Source organism: Sorex fumeus, unplaced genomic scaffold (genome assembly GCF_029834395.1).
Source record: "Sorex fumeus unplaced genomic scaffold, SorFum_2.1 ptg000072l, whole genome shotgun sequence".
NCBI lineage: Eukaryota > Metazoa > Chordata > Mammalia > Eulipotyphla > Soricidae > Sorex > Sorex fumeus.
In genome coordinates, this window is record NW_026606129.1 from 25,160,416 (window position 1) to 25,180,910 (window position 20,495).

Here is a 20,495-nt window from a genome sequence, read left to right on the forward strand (position 1 = left end):
AGAGACATCATAAAATTATTAGGAAAAGTAGGTCAACTGTATCTATTGTAGTTCAAAACTGAGAATGCATTCCCATTATTGGAATTCTCCCAAACAAAAACAAAGCAAGGAAATACTCTGACTGCATTTCTAAAAAGGAATCAGGAAACATTCATTTTAATTAAAATAGAAGACCATATTTACAGTGTTTCCAACTTTAGTCTCCTGAAAATATTTAAACAGAATTTTCAGTGGGTTCTTTATATTGATTTCCCCCTTGGAGTTTAATAAGAAAACTGATCACTTGACAGATAAAAAGACATAACCATCTAAAGTCAGGTTTCTTACTGCAATATTGGTTATAATTAGAATGTTGGGATCAGAGTTCCCTAGCCCTGGGAGGCGCGGAGAGACCAGATAGACACAATTCCTGCAGGAGTAAAAACGGGGTTTATTTAGACCAGCATGCTGGGGCTCCACAGCATAGCCCAGAGTGGGCAGTGGCTGAGAGCCCCGAGCTTCTTCAAAGGGGATCTTATATAGGCCTTCACTGGCCGTTACAGGAAAGCCCGCACATTTCATAGCAAATAGATTTGTAACAACATATACTTTCTTAACCAATCCATTTAAAAGTACCTCACTCCTTAGCCTATAGATTCAAAGATCAGCATTTACGTACATTGTACATCGGTTGTCAGCACAAGCAAGGTTATAGCTGGAATCATTAAGCCTTAGGTAATCTCCCTTGACCATCCACATTTTGAGTTACCCAAGTCTGCAGGGTGCTTTAGTGAGACAATACACTCCAGGAAAGGGCAATTTCCCCCAACCACCCACATCCTCAGTTATTCTTTACCCAAATCTGCAGGGTGCTTTACTGAGACAATACATTTAAGGAACAGTAAATACACCTGAATCCTGTCACACTTGGTTTAGAAAGAAGTTATGCCCTGTTCACTTTCCAAGTCCCCTCTCCCCCAGGTGCAAAGCAGCCAAGCAGTTTTACAGAAAGCAATGTTGCAAGTTAGCTGAAGTACACAAAAATTTGATGCCCTAATATGGATTCTTTCAAGAGCAATAGCAATGATTCTTAACATTTAGAAAATAACTTGTAAATGGAGTCTACTGATGACACTGGCCAAACTTTCAGATTTTTACTTGAAGGTCTATCTTCTGGTAGAAATGGTTATTTCTTTAATAATATCTTGATTTAAGCAGGCAGTCCTGATAAACCTTACTTAAAAAGAAATCAATAGGAACAAAATCATAAAATAATTCATTTGATTTTAACAAAATACACAAAGATTTATTCCAGAACTTGAATTGTCAAAAAGGTGGTAGCCTCTGAAGTTCCACTTATGCAAAATGTAGTGGTCTTAATATCTGACCAAAAAGTGCTCAGTAGCCTAACGGAAATATACTTGACAAAAATATAATGTCCTTGAAAATTATTTGCATCTGATCTTTCCTCACTTTCTCACTGTGACTATACCTCCAGAGACCTCTATCCTTCATTTGACTGTGAAAGTATCTTATTACCACTTACCTGTAGCCTCCCAACTCCAACATATCTGCTTCATTGGCTAACACATCAACTTATCTAATAACATGTCCTTTTTGTAACTAATTCTTCCTTACAAAGAACCACTCAGTTACATACAAAATACTACTAAGACTTGTGGGAAGCCAAGAGCCCTCTCATAGACCCTGACCATGGTTCCCATGTTAGGAACTGCTTGGGACAGACATTGGTGACAGTCTCCCAGGGCTTCCTGACCACAGTGGATGCCTGATCTATAGCACATAACATCAGGCTGACAGTTATCTTATCTGGCCTTATCTATAGTAACCTCCAGGATGCATCTACTGCCCTAAGACCCTTTGATATACAAATGTAAAGCTCAGGATGCACCTACTGCCATAAGACCCTTTGATGTAGAAATATCTACCTTGAATGTTAGATAAAGCTCTTGTTGCTGACCTTACCATATATGGTTATATTGCTTCTGCTCCTGACTGAGCTGCCCCGACCCTATATAAACAGCCTGTATCCTTCAATAAAGCCTGTCCCTTTTTCTCTCTATTTCTAAACTGTACTGTGTCTCTTGTGTCTCGTGTTCATTCGGTTGGTTCCTCCTTGCACCATCGGATCAATCCTTGGGCCACCTCCGCGGGCCGGAGAGTGGTTACCCGGGCCCCCTACAAAGACTGCTGAATTTGATTATTTAAGGCTAACCATAAATTTGCAAAAACTGTTTTCTTAGGTGAACATTCATGTATATGTACCTTATCTTTCAGTCAATCTGGCATTCTCTTCTTTTTCAACTATATTGGTGAAAATTTTTAAACACTAGAATAACAATGAAACTGGGATGAGCCATCCTGGTACCCAACTTAAAGAAGACATCACTAAATGGTCTGGCTGTTTACCATAAATTACTTCGTGTAAGAAAATTTTATTTTTCTCTACAGTATGCATGTCTTTATGTCTTGGAGATATGTGATACTCATTAAATAGTGAAGTACTACATGTCTTTCAGTGAGTGATGTAAAGAAATTTATTAATCATAGAGATAAAAAATGAGTATGGCAAAGCCTTAAAAACAGAAAACAATGGCATTTTTGACAACATGAAACATGGATGTTTCTTGAAGTTGTTATAAAATAACTCTATCATGATCATCCTGTTGTTTGTCGATTGCCTCAAGCAGGCACCAGTAACGTCTCATTCATCCTAGCCCTGAGATTTTAAAAAGTGCCATATTCAAGGCTCTTTCAGGGTTAGGAGAATGAGACCCATCATTGTTACTGGTTTTTGGCATATTGGGTAAGTCACAGGGAGTTTGCCAGACTTTGCCGTGTGGGCAGGTTACATTCAGTGGCCTGCCAGGTTGTCCAAAGTAAGAGTGAGATAATGAGATAATGAAAGCCTCGTGCCTCCAGGAGCTGGGTTTTATAGTCTCTGGGTCTTGGCCATTGATGGGATTACATGGTGCTGGGACCGGGGGGGAGGGGGGTGGTAGTGGATGTGACCCCTGCCTACTGGAAGATGGAAGATCTGGGTAGAGGATGCTCAGCCCCGATCCGAGCAGGCTTGGAGATCTCAGCCCTGGGACCCGCATGCCTTTGTTCCTCTGCCAGTACCTTCATGCGTGTGGAGAGTGGTCTCAGCATGGTTGTGGCTGGTTCTGGAGGTCTTTGGCAGAATCTTGCCAGGGTCCCTTGGAGGGACGTGGGTTGAGTTTCCCTCCTCACCCCGAGCAGAGCCCCAGCAGCCAAAGATAGAGAATTAAGATAGAGAAAAACAAATACTGTATGAGTGTGTGTGTGTGTATATATATATATATACACACTCACATATATATATATATAAAATTTTTAATGGATTTTAAAAATATCAGTGTACTATTACTTAGGTTTATAGGACACTAAGGATTTGAAGTGCTCAAGAATCAGAAAAGACAAACAGAGATCTAGGCAAGAGCCTTTGACCCAGAGTCTAAAGAACAGTTACATCTATCTAGGGGAAATCTTTATACTCATGCAAAGATAAAAAACAGAAAAAAAAATACCACCCAGGTTATAAAATCACTAATCATAACTCGAAGGGAAAAACATTTCCAAATCATGGCCAAGGTACAAGGGCACTGTGCTCAGAGAACACTCCTGGCAATGGTGAGGGGATCCTATGCAGTGTTGAGGATTTGAACCAGAGTCAACCATGTGGAAGGCAAGTATGCCTTAACTCTTGTATTATCTCTCTGGTCCATTGCAACGCCTTTCCATTACCCTTGTTACAAAATATGTTTTGTTATGCAATATCAAGTTGAATTTAATGCAAATCATTTAAGCTGCTCATTCATCAAAACTGTAGTTGATGTTCACAGCAGCATCACTTGCTGCCATGGTGATGGAAGCTTTCAAAAAGTCTCACAAATCTGAAAAACAAATCATCTCTTGATTATCTGTGTTCCCAGGGAAACCACGAATTTTCATCTGCTGAGGGACTTAGTATAATATTCATAACTCTCAGTCTAAGTTTCTCAGGCTCTCTATAGATTGTCAGCAGACAGGTTGAGTGGAGAGCCACCAAGAGGGAGGAGGTAACCTCAACAATAGTGCTACCACTCTGCTACCCTGCTCACCAGGGTTTTATCAATGAAATGCGCACAACAGGACACACAAATGTCAGCACAAGCTCCTATATAACAGGCCACTAAGATCCTGCCATACTGTTGAAGCAAGCTCGGAGGCAAGAAGATTAAAAAGGGCCCCTCAAGGCAATGAGTTCTTGGGAAACAATAAAACCAATAGTGTTAAGGCTGTTGAAAAAAAAAAAAAAACTTCATGAGCACAGCAACTAAATCCTGATAAGACCAGAGCTCTTTGTGTAGAAGAGTCCTTGGTAAAACATAGTCAATTAAAAAGGACTTTGAATTGTTGTTGGTCTTCATTTCTATCCTAATTAGACCTTTCTTCCTACTGCTGCAATTCTTCTCTAAAGAACTCCAGCCTCCCCAGAGTTTGATCCTGTTAAAACTTTCTTTAACTACATCTGACTTTTTTTTTAAAATCTGACCTTCTCTAAGTAGAGTCATCTCCAAAGGGAATCTAACCTGAAGACATTCTGGTTGGCAACAGTGTAATTTTTTTTCAGTTTGAGTCTTGACTTTAGGACTTCCCAAATTTCACTGTCAAGATGTTATGTAGTTACATAAAGAATGGTGTGGGTGAGGTCATGAGAGCATGAAATAAGGAGAGGGGCCATAGACTGCCAACAGTGAGGCTCCAAGCAAGGTACTAGTCCTAAATTATGATAGTAAAAGTATCTTATGATACCCTCCAGGGTTTCATCCATTGACACAAATTGAGAGGGAGAGAGTGAGAACTGGTGTAGGTCAATCCCCGGTGACTGCTGAACAAATTCTAACTCATAAAAAAATTACAATCTCTCTCTTTAAAAAAATTTATTTTGGTTTGGGTGCCACACCTGATGGTACTCTGCGGTTATTCGTGGCTCTGAACTCAGTGCTCGCGGCAGTGCTCGCGGCAGTGCTCGCGGATGTGGGGGATCAAAGCTGAGTTGGCCATGTGCAAGGCAAGTGCCTTACCCAATGTACTATCACTCTGACCCAACCCCTCATTATAATCAATTAACGTATCATATAACATACCCATTGGCACCAGGATGGTTTACATTTGCATTGCAACTCCTTGAAACACCATTGATGGTGAGAAGACCCAAGGTAACTCTATTTGTAGAGAAGGGTGGGAGGAACTAGAGAAGGCCAGCAGTTAGAAACAAAACCAAAACAAACAAAAACAACAAAAGAAAAACAGAGTGAGAATATTTCTTCTTAGGACCCCACACTCTTCAAGAGATAGTATCCCTGCTATTCCTACCAGCCTCTTTGTCTATCTGTTTGACTACCTCAGTACCACACTATGATCATGATCACGATCATCCTGTTGTTCGTCAATAGTCTTGAGCAGGCCCCAGTAACATTTCCTTCATCCTAGCCCTGAAATTTTAAAAAGTGCCATATTTAAGGCTCTTTCAGGGTTAGGAGAATGAGACCCATCATTGTTACTGGTATTTGGCATATTGGGCACACCACGGGGAGTTTGCCAGACTCTGCCATGTGGGCAGGTTACATTCAGTGGCCTGCCAGGTTGTCCAAAGTAAGAATGAGATATTAAGATGTCATGCAGCCGCTCGCTTCCGGGAGCTGGGTTTTATAGTCTCTGGGTCTTGGCCATTGATGGGATTACACGGTGCCGGGGGCGGGGTGGGGGTGGGGGTAGATGTGATCCCTGCCTACTGGAAGATGGAGGATCTGGGTAGAGGATGCTCAGCCCCGATCCGAGCAGGCTTGGAGATCTCAGCCCCGGGATCCGCATGCCTTTGTTCCTCTGCCAGTACCTTCATGTGTGTGGAGAGTGGTCTCAGCATGGTTGTCGCTGGTTCTGGAAGTCTTCGGCTGAAGGAACTCTGCTCGGGGCGGGGAGGAAAACTCAACCCACCCCCTGCAAGGGCCCCTCCGGCAAGGACAGCCAGGCGTGGGGGGTGGGGGTGGGGAGACTCTGCGCTGTTCTCCTCCGGGAGCTGGGTCTCTGAGTCTTGGCCTTTGATGGGATTACAGTGCCACCACACTATGAATTTCCCTGTAAATTGTCCTGATGAATTATTTTCCATCCTTCTTTACTCAGCTCAGTCTCATATCTCCATGAAGGTCCTCTCTTCCCGCACTCCATTCCTCTGGCAGAAAGTTTTGTCACCTTTAACTCTTCCTCTAGATAACAGTTCCATTTTATAGTTATTTGTTTTTATGTTGCAGTTCATTTTACACTTGAGGATAAAAGGAGAATGATTAAGATTTGTTTTTGTAATTTCATTATAATTGCTATCTACAGAACACACAGTAAACCCTAGAAACAAAAATGATTCAAAACAAAGAATGTCAATACTTCAGTCACTCTTCTTTAAATTAAGACCCAGAATTAAGAGAGCTAATCTGTATCTTTAAGGCTGAATAGAAGATAATGGACAAAGCAAAGGTAGAAATATGCTAGAAATATATTCTCTAGGCACAAAGTGTACTGTGTGCTAAATCAGGGAAGTAAGAAGTAGAATGACATGGTTGAGTGAAGCTACCATCAATTCAGTTTGAAGTACAGTAATATTTGTCTCTGATTTCAGAAGGCACCAAAGACTTTGTCTGATGTGCTAAGAGAGATTGTAAAGAACATTTCCTTTGTGAGGAAATGCCAGAGCTGTGACTTTTATCCACACACACACACACACACACACACACACACACACACACACACACACAGACTCATACATACACACCTAGCTTAGACAGCTCAAAAAGAACATCTACTGATGCTGGGAATGTTATCTGGCTCAGTATCTATGAAAAGCAGCTTGGAAATTTCCCATAAAATTAAGAATTGAGAGCCACAGAAGTCGTACAAGGTTTTAAATAATTGTCTAGCATAAGATCCATTTAGGTTCAATCTCTGGAATGACATATAGTCCTCCAAACACTGTTATGAGTGATTCCTGAAATCAGAGCCACAAGTAAGCCCTGCAGACTTCTGAGTATGGCCCCAATGCCATAGAAATAAAAAAGTAATAATAGAACTTCCATTCACCTACCCGGTGCCTGACTGTCTCCACCAGGGCCCAACAGCTGAAGACCACCGGGGCCCAGCCAAGGCCATGCTGGGACCACTCTCCACACACTTGGATGAGCCTCACGCATAAAAGAACTGGCAGAGGAACCCAGGTGTGTGGGACCCGGGGCTGAGATCTCCAAGCCTGCACGGTTTGGGACTGGACCTGCCAGTAACTAGACAGTTACACCCACCAACTGCCGTGTAACTCCAACAACGGCCAGATCCAGAGATTATCACACTCAGCTCCTGGGAGAGAACAAGGCAGAGTCTCCTACCCTGTGCCTGACTGTCTCCACCAGGGCCCAACAGCTGAAGACCACCGGGGCCCAGCCAAGGCCATGCTGGGACCACTCTCCACACACTTGGATGAGCCTCATGCATAAAAGAACTGGCAGAGGAACCCAGGTGTGTGGGACCCGGGGCTGAGATCTCCAAGCCTGCACGGTTTGGGACTGGACCTGCCAGTTACTAGACAGTTACACCCATCAACTGCCGTGTAACTCCAACAATGGCCAGGATCCAGAGATTATCACACTCAGCTCCCGGAAGCTTATCATCTCATTCCTACTTTGGACAAACTGGCAGGCTACCAAATGTAACCTGCCCACACAGCAGAGTCTGGCAAACTCCCCGTGGTATACCCAATATGCCAAATACCAGTAACAATGATGGGTCTCATTCTCCTAAAAAATGATGGGTCTCATTCTCCTAACCCTGAAAAAGCCTTGAATATGGCACTTTAAAAAAAAATCTTAGGGCTAGGACGAAGAAGACGTTACTGGCACCTGCTCGAGGCAATCGATGAAACAGGGTGGTCGTGATTGTGAGAACTTCCATATTACCCACTTCTGGATATGAAGCCTCCAAACATAGGAACATTAATTATTGAAAAGATATATGCATACCTATGTTCATGTTCATTTTACTGTTTAACAAAATAGCCAGAATATGGAAACAACTTAAATGTTCAAGGAAAGAAACTTCTCTCTATTTCTCTCTCTCTATCTCTGTCTCTCTCCATCTCTCATTCTTTCTCCCTCTTTCTCTCTTCTTGTCTCTCTCTCTCTCACACACACACACACGCACACACATTTATACACACAGTGGAATACTATGTAGCTCTGAGAAAAGATGAAATCTTTCCATTTGTTGGAAAGTGGATAGAACCAGTAGATATTATGTAAAATAGAATGTCAGAGATGAAAGAGAAATTACCTGATGACCTCACTCATCTGTGGAATATGAGAAAAATGAAGATAAAGGCAATATTGACAATGATAAATTACTGAGTTTGGAAGAATTTCCAAACCAGAGGGGAGAGAAGAAGGGAGTAATGACCACACTGGAGGTGGCAGAGGGACCGTAGTAGAGGGTCATGAGCATTTTGGTGGTTCATTCCTTTTGTCCTCTTTCCCATGGCTCTTTAATAAAATTATTTAGTTTTACTGACTTCTCCTAAAATTATTTCCATCGAGAACAGATAACTAACCAGTATACCTCAGCCTGAGAAGCACAGTTTCACAGAATCTCAAGTAGGAAAGATCAATTCCCACATCACACAGATCAAGTGGGTCTCAGGTGCAGGTTCATGATTGCCTTGGTGATACTCTAATGTTTTTGCCTGGCAGGGGCTCATATAAACTCACCAGTCCTGATCTCAAAGCACTTCAGTTACAAAGCCATAGTTTGTAAAGCAGGAGAAACCCCCTCTGTTGTAGCTATATCCTCCCACACTGTGACAACTCACTAATACTACCAAACCAAAATTCTAACATAATTCTAATTCATAATTTCAGTAATAAAATGGGCTTACTACTCCAAGTGCAGTTAAGTTACTTGTCTGGAACTTGGAACACAGACACCACGGGAAAGATGGCAACTAGTTTTCATTGATCATTCTTGGTCTTTAGATCTTGGATTCAGTGACTTTTTTTCATTACACTGTATTCAATTTTTATTTTCTCTTTAATTTAAGCTTCCATTAAATTTTTTCATCTTCAGTGATTCCATACTCTGCACATATCTTTCACCCAAAGCATGATTTATTCAAGCAATGTTTAGAAACACTTTCAGAATTACTTTCAATGTATTCAGTGCACAAAGATTTGCTGTATAGAATGCTCTCTATATAAGTATATCTAAACTTTTCACATTCATAAATTATTAGCACAATAGGTCAGAGTCTGTGGAGGTTATTTATCATGGGTATCAATGAAATCTAATCAATTTTTTCATAAATAATATAGTTGCTTTTGGATCTGCCTCATCTCCCTCACAAAACTATAAGCTTCTTAAGATACTTGCTTTAAGTAGGACATAGTTTTCATTCATTGCTCTATGCCTCATTGCATTTAATAACAACAAGCACTTATTAAGTCCATTCATGTGCCATGTACTCTGATATTTTCTACATATTACCTCAGTACTGATAAGGTGAATATTGCTAACACAATATTTATTTTATTTTTATACAAGGGAATAAACTTCTATAACTATCTAGTCTATTAGTGACAGTTTTAAAACGCAATTCTAAGTTCATTTATTCTATTACACCTAAAACTTTTGTTTTGTTTTGGTTTGGGGCTACCCAGTGATGCTCAGGACTTACTACTCACTCTGCACTCAGGAATTACTCCTGGCAGTGCTTGAGGGACTACGTGTGATGCTAGGGTTCAAACCTGGATCAGCCACAAATTGGCAAGCTCCCTACCCAAAGCACTATTCATGTGGCCCCATTTACCTGAAACTTAATACCTGCAACAATTACTTGCATGTCTAATGATTTAATGAATAAAGACATGATAATTGATATACCTAGAATAAAACTCCTTATTTTATATAGTGGAAGCTGAGTTGGGAAAACCTTAAACTAATATACTAGGCTACACAGAAGTCAACCTTCCTTCCATATCTTCCTGCATCATGTTTATTTAAGGTATATTGGCATTTTCATTGTGCTATTAAATTATTTTAGTCTCTGTATTTCTCAATATTAAATATCCTATGATAGTTATCAACCCTTGCCAAATTGATCTTTATATTCAATTCAACTCTGTTCTAATTCAAAATTTTGATTTTATTAGTATCTACCAACTGATTCTATAGTTTCCTTGCAAAAAGAAAAGATGCATAATTGCTAATTATATTGAAGGAAAGGAAAATAATTGAAGGAATGACATTTCCCAACTTTAAATTTTACTATAGAGCTGAAGTAATCAAGGCAGTGTCATTAATAAAAGAACAAACAACTTCTTTGCCTGATACATTTAATGAAACAGAATACCAAAACCAATAGATTCATGTAATTATAGACAATCTTTGACAAAGAAGCAAAGGCAACACAATGGAACAAAGATAATTCTTTCAAATGTTGTTAGAACAATGGGACATCCATTGCATCCAAGAAAAAATGAATCTAGATACAATCCTTACAGTCTTAATAAAAATGAAATCAAAATTTAAACTAGTGTTATCTAAATGTAAAATGCATGGGGGGGTGGCAGGAGTGATACAGGGGATACTGATGGTGGGAAATGTCCACTGGTGGAAGGATGGGTGTTGAAACATTGTATGACTGAAACCTGATCTTGAAAGCTTTGTAACTGTATCTCATGTTGATTCAATTAAAAATGTAAAATAAAATAAATGTAAAATGAAAAACTATTAAATTTCTTAGTGATAACAGCAGAAAACATCAATGATCTTGGTTATGGCAATCATTTTAGATACAGCATCAGTGGCACAGTCAATCAAATAAATCGTCTATAAGTGGACTTAGTAAAAATAAAAACCCCTGCTGTGCAAAAGACAAAGTTAGGAGAATAAGAGGATAAGCCGTACACTGAGAAATATTTGCTAAAAGCTTATTTAACAACAGATTATTTAAAAAAAATACGCAAGGAAATCTTAAAATAAAACAATAAGAAAACAAAGCTGAGGCCATATAGATAGTACAGAAATTAAGGTGCATTCCTGGCATGGAGCAGACCCTGATTCAATCCCTGTGCCATGGGCTTTCCTGAACATAGCCAGGTGTGGCCCTGAAGCTCCCAGATCATCAGTAGGAAGGAATCGTAGGTAATCCCTGGTGCTGCAAACCCCAAAGCAACAACTCTTCATCTACCTTTCATATTGAAGCAATAACCCTGTTAACCAAGAATCATCTGAAAGCAACTTGACCCACACCTTTCAACCACATCTACCCTTGCCTCCTGAAGAGGGTTTAGGAAATTTTGAGATAGCATAAAGGTAGTGTTAGAGGGTCTTAGGCACTTTAAATGTGGAGAAGTGTGGTAACTATCTACATCAAAATCTTAAATGTTAGCATGTGACCTAAACTATAATTGCAAAAAGTAAAATTTTAAGCATTAAGAAAAAGATGATTCAAATATAGGCTAAAGACCTTAGCAGAAACCTCACAGAATACATAGAACAACTAAATATATAAAAAGATCTTCTAGACAATAGAAAAATAAAAATTTTTAAATACCTTGAAATAACATTACATAATTATTATAACACCCAAAATCTAAGTGCTCAACAACATCAAATACTGGTAAGATTGTGGCACAACAGGAATTCTCATTTACTGATGGAAGAAGACATGATAATATAGCAATTTTAGAAGATAATTTGACAGTTTCTTACCAAGTGAATCATACTCTTATCATAAAATCTAGCAAACATATTCTCTGATATTTGTGAGATGAAAACTTATGAGTGCACAAAACCTTGCACACAGATTTTCCTATCAGTTTTCTTCATAATTGCTAAATCTAAAGATAACCAAGATATTCTGCGGTCGCTAAAGAAATAAAGATTCTGTGGTATATACAAAGACTTCTTTTAGTACTAGAAGGAAATGAGTTATCAGTCTACTGAGGACATGGAAAAATTCAAATTCATATTTTTTAATGAATGAAGTCAAATGAAATAGCTTATGATTCTTTCTCTATGATTCTAAATTCAACACTCTGGAAGAGAAAATATGAAGACTATATGACACTCTGAAAAAGAAAATCCCCTTACAGAAACAGTAAAACTATCAGTGGTTGCCAAATGTTGGATGTTGAAAAACATGAATATGCAGTGCACAGTGAAAATGTCCAGTGTGATACCACAATGGTGGATTTTTGCCATAAAATACTTGCCTTTGCCATATAATCACGAATCACGAATCACGACCATCCTGTTATTCGTTGATTGCCTCAAGCAGGCCCCAGTAATGTCTCCTTCTTCCTAGCCCTGAGATTATATTCAGGCTCTTTAGGAGAATGAGACCCATCATTGTTACTGGTATTTGGCATATTGGTTACACCACGGGAAGTTTGCCAGACTCTGCCTTGTGGGCAGGCTACATTCGGTAGCCTGCCAGTTTGTCCAAAGTAGGAATGAGATAATAAGATGTCATAATAAGATGTTGCGCGGCCCCTGATGCTTGCCATATAAGGTACACAAAAAGTGAACCTTAAGGTAAACTATGACTTTTGATGGTCAATAATGTCTCAATGTAGGTTAATTCTAAAAGAAGTACTACTCTGGTTGCGGGGGAAGGGAACGGGTATTTATATTAGGGAAGTTATGTGTATAGGGGAACAGAGGGTATATAGCAATTATCTAGAGATGAGGAGAGGGGTGCACCCAGTGTTGCTCAGGGATTCCTTCAGGTTCTACTCTCAGGAATCACTGTTTGCTGTCCTGGGAACCATAGGGGATGCTGGGGATTAAACGTGGGTTGACCAGATACAAGCAAGCACTCTCTCCAGTCCGCCTCCCTCTTGTGAACCAAAATTTTCTCCTAAGATTCCCTTTTAAAGCATATACAATATTGAATTTTAAAGCTAATTTTTATAACTTTTGAATTCTTTAATTTTTCATGTTTGTTTTTTAAAATAAATTCACTAGTACTTTGTTCAAATATATTTTTTTTGCTTGCAGATGTCTAGATTTCAAGATTATATGAAATATTTTTATTTAAGTTTCCACCTGATAAGGCAATCCATTTGAATTAAAGCAAGAAATAACTGTTTATATATTTGATTTTCCAGTTAATTTTGCATCACTTTAAAAAAATCACTTGTATTTGTAGCAAGTAAGCCCCATATACAGTCACCGCCATTTTGTCCCACCTACCAGCCCTGCTGTACTGATTCTCAAATAAATCTCTTAGAAGATGCATGCCAAGAAGCTAAAACTCATGGAAACACTGGTCTCTGCAGTATAAAATTCAGAGAGTCCTCAGGAGGCTGGCAAACCAAACATCATTTCTACAATGCCCAGAAGAAGCACTGAGATCCCTGCACTGTGTCCACACCAAGGACTCAACTCCTGGTGGAAAATATAAAATATTCGTAAAATATTCTCTGTAGAGATGCCAAACTGAACAATTTCAGGTACCCAGTACCTGCCCAGGCTGAGAACTCTGGTGTTTTTTCAGAGTCAAGATGGATAGCCTCCCTGCACACTCATCCCCAGCACTTCCTGTAGCCCTGAGAGTCACTGCCATGTCAACTCATGGATGCAACTCATGCATCTCTTGGCCCAGATGATAGATCCTCAAGTATCTGGACTGTGGACCCAAATAGGCGACCTTGGGACATCTACTAATTTCTTACTGGACCCAGTTCAGTAGGTGCACATCAAATTAGATAGGAAAGTACCATAGAAGCTGACTAAACTCAATAAACAAAAACAGTGACACAGAAGGCTCAACTAGCCACAAACAGCTTAATTAATTCTTGGATAAGGACTTAACAATCCTGCAATCAGACATAACAATTTTCACATGAATTAACATTTTATACTTACTGACTTTAATATTAAAATGATGCTATCTAATAATTTTAATTCTAGAATTTTTAAAAATAAATAAAACAAAATGTTTCCATTAAAAATTTAAAAATAAAGATAATACAAATTCAACTAACACAAAAAAGTAAGCTCTGTATAATAATAACACCTCAGCATTCACATTATGCACATTTGACAAGGCAAACACATCTATTTGCGTAATTATCCTCATATTTTTAAGCATATCCTTATTAGAAGCAATTTTGGGAAAAACATAGGTTCTCTGGGATTTATGTTGTTAAACATTAAATCTATCCAATAACACTTATTTATTAAACAATTTTAGTCTCATAATTCAGAGATACAAAGTTACTACTGGGAGTTTATATGTAATACTTAGTTGAATATTACATAATAGTTGCAAACCTCCTCTTAGATCATTATCAATAACTTAGATAAATTATCCTATATGCAAATCATCCTTTTATTTTTCTAGTCCTAGAGACTTTGCCTCCATAAACGTCTTAAAAGGGAAATCAAGAATAAGTCATATTATCTATTCATCATCTGTTTTAAGGGATTGTAATAAAAATCACTTTTGACAAAATCTCACACATTTAGAGGTTACACATCACGGTGCTCAGGCATCACATACTGTGGTGCTTAAGGAATTATATGGTATAGGGGATAGAACTCCAGTATCCCACATGCAAAGTTGGGTGGGTTCCAGACCTTAAAGCCATCTTCCTGGCCCAAAATTAAAAGATACTTAAGAGAAATCTCTATTTTATCTACTCTGGGTTGGACCTATGTATAAATTAGGAGTCAAATCTTTGGCCCCAAATGAAATGAAATGACAGATATTTATAAGTTATTTTCCTAGTAGTAGTAGTAGTAGTAGCAGTAGTAGCAGTAGTAGTAGTAGTAGTAGTAGTCATAGTAAAAGTAAAGTAAAGTAAAGGCCCTCCCGTTGTTCATCGATTTGCTCGAGCGGGCCCAGTAACGTCTCCATTGGAGACTTTGTTGTTACTGTGTATGGCATATCGAATACCTCACGGGGAGCTTGCCAGGCTCTGCCGTGCGGGCGAGATACTCTCAGTAGCTTGCCGGGCTCTCCGAGAGGGGCGGAGGAATCGAACTTGGGTTGGCCATGTTGGCTGCGTGCAAGGCAAACGCCCTACCGCTGTGCTATCGCTCCGAGTCAACTAGTCATAGTAATAGTAGTCAGTAGTCATAGTAATAGTAGTAATATTTTTATTTTATTATTTTAGGTTTATTGGATCACACCCAGCTGTGCTTCTGGCTCTGCACTCAGGGATCATTCCAGGTGGGGCTCAGGAGACCATATGTGGAGCTGGTAATCAAACCCTGGTTGGCCACTTACAAGGCAAATGCCCAACCAACTGTACTGCCTCCCTTTTTCCAATTGTCATCAGGGATAGATGTTGATGAACTTCCTATATTGTTATTCTACTAAAAAGGCTTCATCAGTCAAATGAAAGAATAATAGCTATCTAACCTTTATTATACATGTCAAAAGATTCCTCAATTCTAAGTATCAAATTGAAAATCAATGAAATCATGAATATCTCCAACTATTTCACTTTATATATAATAGTTCAAAGACAGAAACTATAATTATTTCAAATTTATGTCAAAAATCTATTCAATAAGCTCAACTTTCATTATTCAATTTCCTCACTTTTGAAAAAGTAATACATTACTTCCTTAAAATGATAGTATAAAATATAATTTTCCAAGTTAAAAATTAATGCTATGATTAATAGTGAATCTCTAGAAATTAACACTAAGGAACAAAACAAGCATGCTGATTATTATCACTAACTTTTAAACATTATTTTCTTGTGCTGGCTAATATAATTATATAAGAAATTTAAAAACAAGAATACAAATATTAGAAGAAACAAAATTTTAATATTATGGTGAATATGAGTGATTTATTTACTTATTTTTTATTTTTTCTCACTCAAAATTTTTGGGTTTTGTTTGTTTTGGGTTTTGGGCCATACCTAGCATTGCTTAGGGCTCTGTGCTTGGAGAAATCTGTAGTGCTTAGGATTAAACCAGCCACTTATAAGGAACACCTTAAACCCTTTACTGTCTCCCCTGCCCTCAAAATTTTTATTTATTGAAGTTTAGATGACATTATTGTTTTGATATACAAAGTTACTGCATATTTACCACCACCAAAGTGCCCAAGACCCTCTACTATTGTCTATATGATATCCTAGACTGTTTCTTCACTCATCCCCCAACTTCAAACACTTGTTATTCAACTGCTTCGTAATCTCCTTTTGTAATCAACTGCTAAGAGTTTGTCAATGTTTGATACTATTTTCCTTTGTTTCTTTATATGCTACAAATGAATGAGATTGTTAATATTTGACCTTTTCCTTTTGACTTCTTTTGCTTAATATGATGCCCATAAGTTCTATCCAAGTTGCAGCAAAAGGCAAGTTTATCTCTTCTTATATATCAGTAGTGCTTCTTTGTGTTAATAAAACACAATTTCTATATTTATTAATATTTAATTGGCCATTTGGGTTGCTACCATACAATGTCTATTTTACTTAATGCCGTAATGAACATAGATGTGTATATAGTCTTTTCATTCTTTTTGTGTTTGGGGGTTAGATGCCAAGAAGTAGAATAGTTGAATCATATTAAAGATCTATTCTTAATTTGAAGAAAAATATCCCTATTGTTTTCCATAGAGACAATATAATGATATTCCTACACAGTAAGTGGGGGTTCTTTTTTACCAGATTCGTGCAAATACAGCTATTTCCAGTCCTTTTTTTATAGTGTAATAAAGATTCAAGATTAGGGCAGAATTCACAAAATATATTGAGTAAAACATAGGCTGAACGATACAAGATATGGCTCTGGAGAGGTGTCTTCAAGGATTTGGCACTGTTGGAAAAGAAAATAAATACAAACTTTAAAAAATGGGATTACATTAAACTAGAAAGGTTTTGCATGGCTAAAGAAACTTTGGTGCCAATTAAAAGATACCCTACTGAGGAATTTTTTAGTACTGAGAGAAAGTACTGTGGGTAAGGAGATTGCCTTGTATGTGACCTATGTCCTCCTTGAATTTGATCACTGGTTCCACATAATGGTCCCCTGAGCCATCGGGAGGGATGCCTGAGTATAGAGCCAGGAACAAGTCTTGAGTACCACCAGATGTGATTCCCACACCCCCAAAGATACCCTAATGAACAGGAGAAAATATATGCACACCACACATTAGATAAAAATATTATCCAGAATAGAATATAACAATACTCATAAAATTCAGCAGCGAGATAAACAAGAACCTAATAAAAAAAATGGGGAGTGGAGATTAATAGATACTTTCCCAAAGAGAATATATCCGTGGACAGTTGGCATAAGAATATAGTATTCATCATTACTTATTTCATGGAAATACCCCTGTCTTTTCTCTTTGGCCTCATGTAAGGAATATATTTAAGGACATTTCTCTAAGCATATAAAAGCTCCATTTCTCTAATTATTGTGTTATTATTGCATGGAAAGGATCATCATTTCATAAGAATTAAGAGGCATATCTATTTTATAAATCTTCATCAAGCCTTCCTCTACTACTGCTGCTACTTTAAGCTACATAGAATAATGATCCTACCGAGTCCAGAGTCATAAGATAATTATAAAACATCCAATTACAGAAGCTCACCTTTTATATACAAAAATCTTCATTCCATTTTCCAATGTTTTATTGTTGTGTTTTAATTTCGTTCACTTCTTTTACAATTGAATGCAGTTGTATATAAGTACAGTGAGTTTCAGTTTTAGTATTGAAAAGTCTCCTTATTTTCATTTCTGTCTCAATTGTAACTAAGTTTATGAGCTCTGTGCTTTCAAGTTATTATCATTTGGGTTTTTACTTTTCCATTAATTTTTAACAAGAAAAAAATAATAAATATTCAAAATAGATCCAAAAAAACATCAAAGTGCTACAACTTGCCTTGTGACTAACAAGGAAGCAGCTTGCTTTTATAAAAGCTTAAATTGCATGTTGATTAGTTGACAGATGAAAGTCCAAATTTGATAAAATGCCATTTAGGAGTACTATTATACTATTTAGCATACAAATGTGTGAGGTGCATCAGACTGAATTACAAAAGACAAGATATAATTATAAAAGTAAACAAAAGATTTAATTTTGAAAACTTTTAAGAGCATTTTAAATAACTGAGGATTTTTTTTCCTTAGGTATCTATTCTATCATAAGTCATCCTACATCTTAGAGACTAATAAAAATAAAAAATAACAGCAATCATTTTATTATCTTTCACTATGCCTTAAGGGCAATTCAAAAGGACTCAGCAGAAAAGTTTTGACTCAGGACTTCTTGAAATGCAGTCAGAAAGAGAGGCGGGCTAGAAAGGGAGGGAATAAGATCAGCTGGGGGTTAATATCTCTCTTTATGTAGTCTCAGGACTTCTACAGGCAAAAACATCAGTACAGTTTTTTGGGATTGCTCAGGAAATATATTCTCAAGGTAGCTGAAGACCTTAAAAGTGAGAATTGCAGCTAAAAGGGAAAAAAAGCTACATCATAACTCAGTAGTTTACTGGAGGGAAAAAATTTTCATTGGGATATCCTCTGAGTTCATGCAGCATCACTTCCACTGCATCCACAAAGATAAATAATAAATTATTCAAAAGCATATGAAAAGATGCCCTCATACTATTAAGAAATTAAAACAGGATACTACCAACCACTTACTAAAATAATCAAAATCCAGAACACAGATAACACCAAGTCTTGACAAGTTTGTGTAGAAAAGGATACCATTCATTGCTAGTGAGAATATAAGATGGTAAGGTTACTATGAAAGTGAGCTTGATTTCTTACCATAGTATCACCATAGATTTTTAACTCATTCTTTGATTATTTTGTACAGATTGTTTGAAAAGTTATGTCTATACATTTTTTTTAAATTTTAAAACATAGAATTCTTGGGAGGTGGTCTCACCCAATGATATTGAATGGTAACCCCTGGCTCGCTCTGCACTCAGGAATCACTCCTAGCAGTGCTCAAGGGTCCATATGGGAAGCCAGGGATTGAACTTGGGTCAACCTCAAGGCAAGAACCCTACCTGCTATACTATCTCTTTGGCCCCTGAACATAAATTTTTATAGCAGCTTTGTTCATAATTGTCAAAGCTCAGAAGTTACTAAGATGCTCTTCAGTATGTGAATAGATAAATAAATGTGGTATATTCAAACAATGGGATATTATTCAGGATTAAAAAAGAAAACACTAACTCTTGAAATGGCATAAAGGGAGGAATGAATATTAAAGGAGTATTATTAAGTGAAAAGGCATGTATACAGTATGAACCTAACTATGCAGCATTCAAAAAGAGGACAAAATTTTAGACAAAGTGAAAAAAATCAGTGATTGTCAGAATTTGGGGAGAAGAAAGGAGTGCAGACAAAGCCCAGAGAATTTTAAAGCAGAAAAATTATTTTTTCTGATACGGTCACTGTAGATATGCCATTATACATCTGTCAAAACTCATAGAAACACAAGGAGTAAATCCTTATTTGAAAAATGACTTTGAATGATAATGACCTGTCTATGTAGTTTCATCATTTGTAATAAGTACATCACTCTGACATTGATGTTGGAGAAAGCTATGAATGTGTTAGAGCAAAGAGGACAGTGGATATCTGCCCTTTCTGCTCAATGAATTAAAACTTTTCTAAAGACAAAGTGATTTTTTAAATCATGTGGATGAGCAAGACTGGTGGGAGTTTGATCTTGCACATCATGGTCCCTCAAGCATCTCCAGCAATAGACTTTAGTAGCTGCCCAGCTTTGCCATGTATGGCCTTGGTGGCCCCCAGCACTGCTGAGCTCAGGATAACACAATCCAGGTGAATCACTTACTTTCAGACTTGAACTTCCTGGATAAGCATTGCCTGGAGTGGGCCCCTAAAGCACTATTTGGGGATGATTAATTAATCATCCAAATGTTTAATTAAAATAATTCAAAATAAAGGGAAAGGGCTGGGGTATGTCTCAAGAGGATAGCAATTCCTTGCATGTATAAAGCCCTGGCTTCAATCCCCTGGATTATAAAGCCCCCAGTGACTCTCAGGTACGACTCTGGTGGCCCCTGAGTACCTGCCATCCCATCCCTCAGCACTACAAGGTGTGGCCCCCCATTATGATAGTAAAAATAAATAAAAGGGGGAGGATTTAAAGACCTCATGAGTCATACTCCTGGGAAGTATCACTTGCTGTCAAAGATATCAATGTCCTCAAACTAAATTTACCTGTTTAGCACTATATCACCTTATATTACAGTGGGATTTTTGTTAATATCTGAGATAAATGTTTTTAAATTCATCTTAAAGAACAAACTATTAACCCTAATAAGGAAGGTAAGGGACTGGAACGATAGCACAGCGGGTAGGGTGTTTGCCTTGCATGCAGCCGACCCAGGTTTGATTCCCGGCATCCCATATGGTCCCCTGAGCTCTGCCAG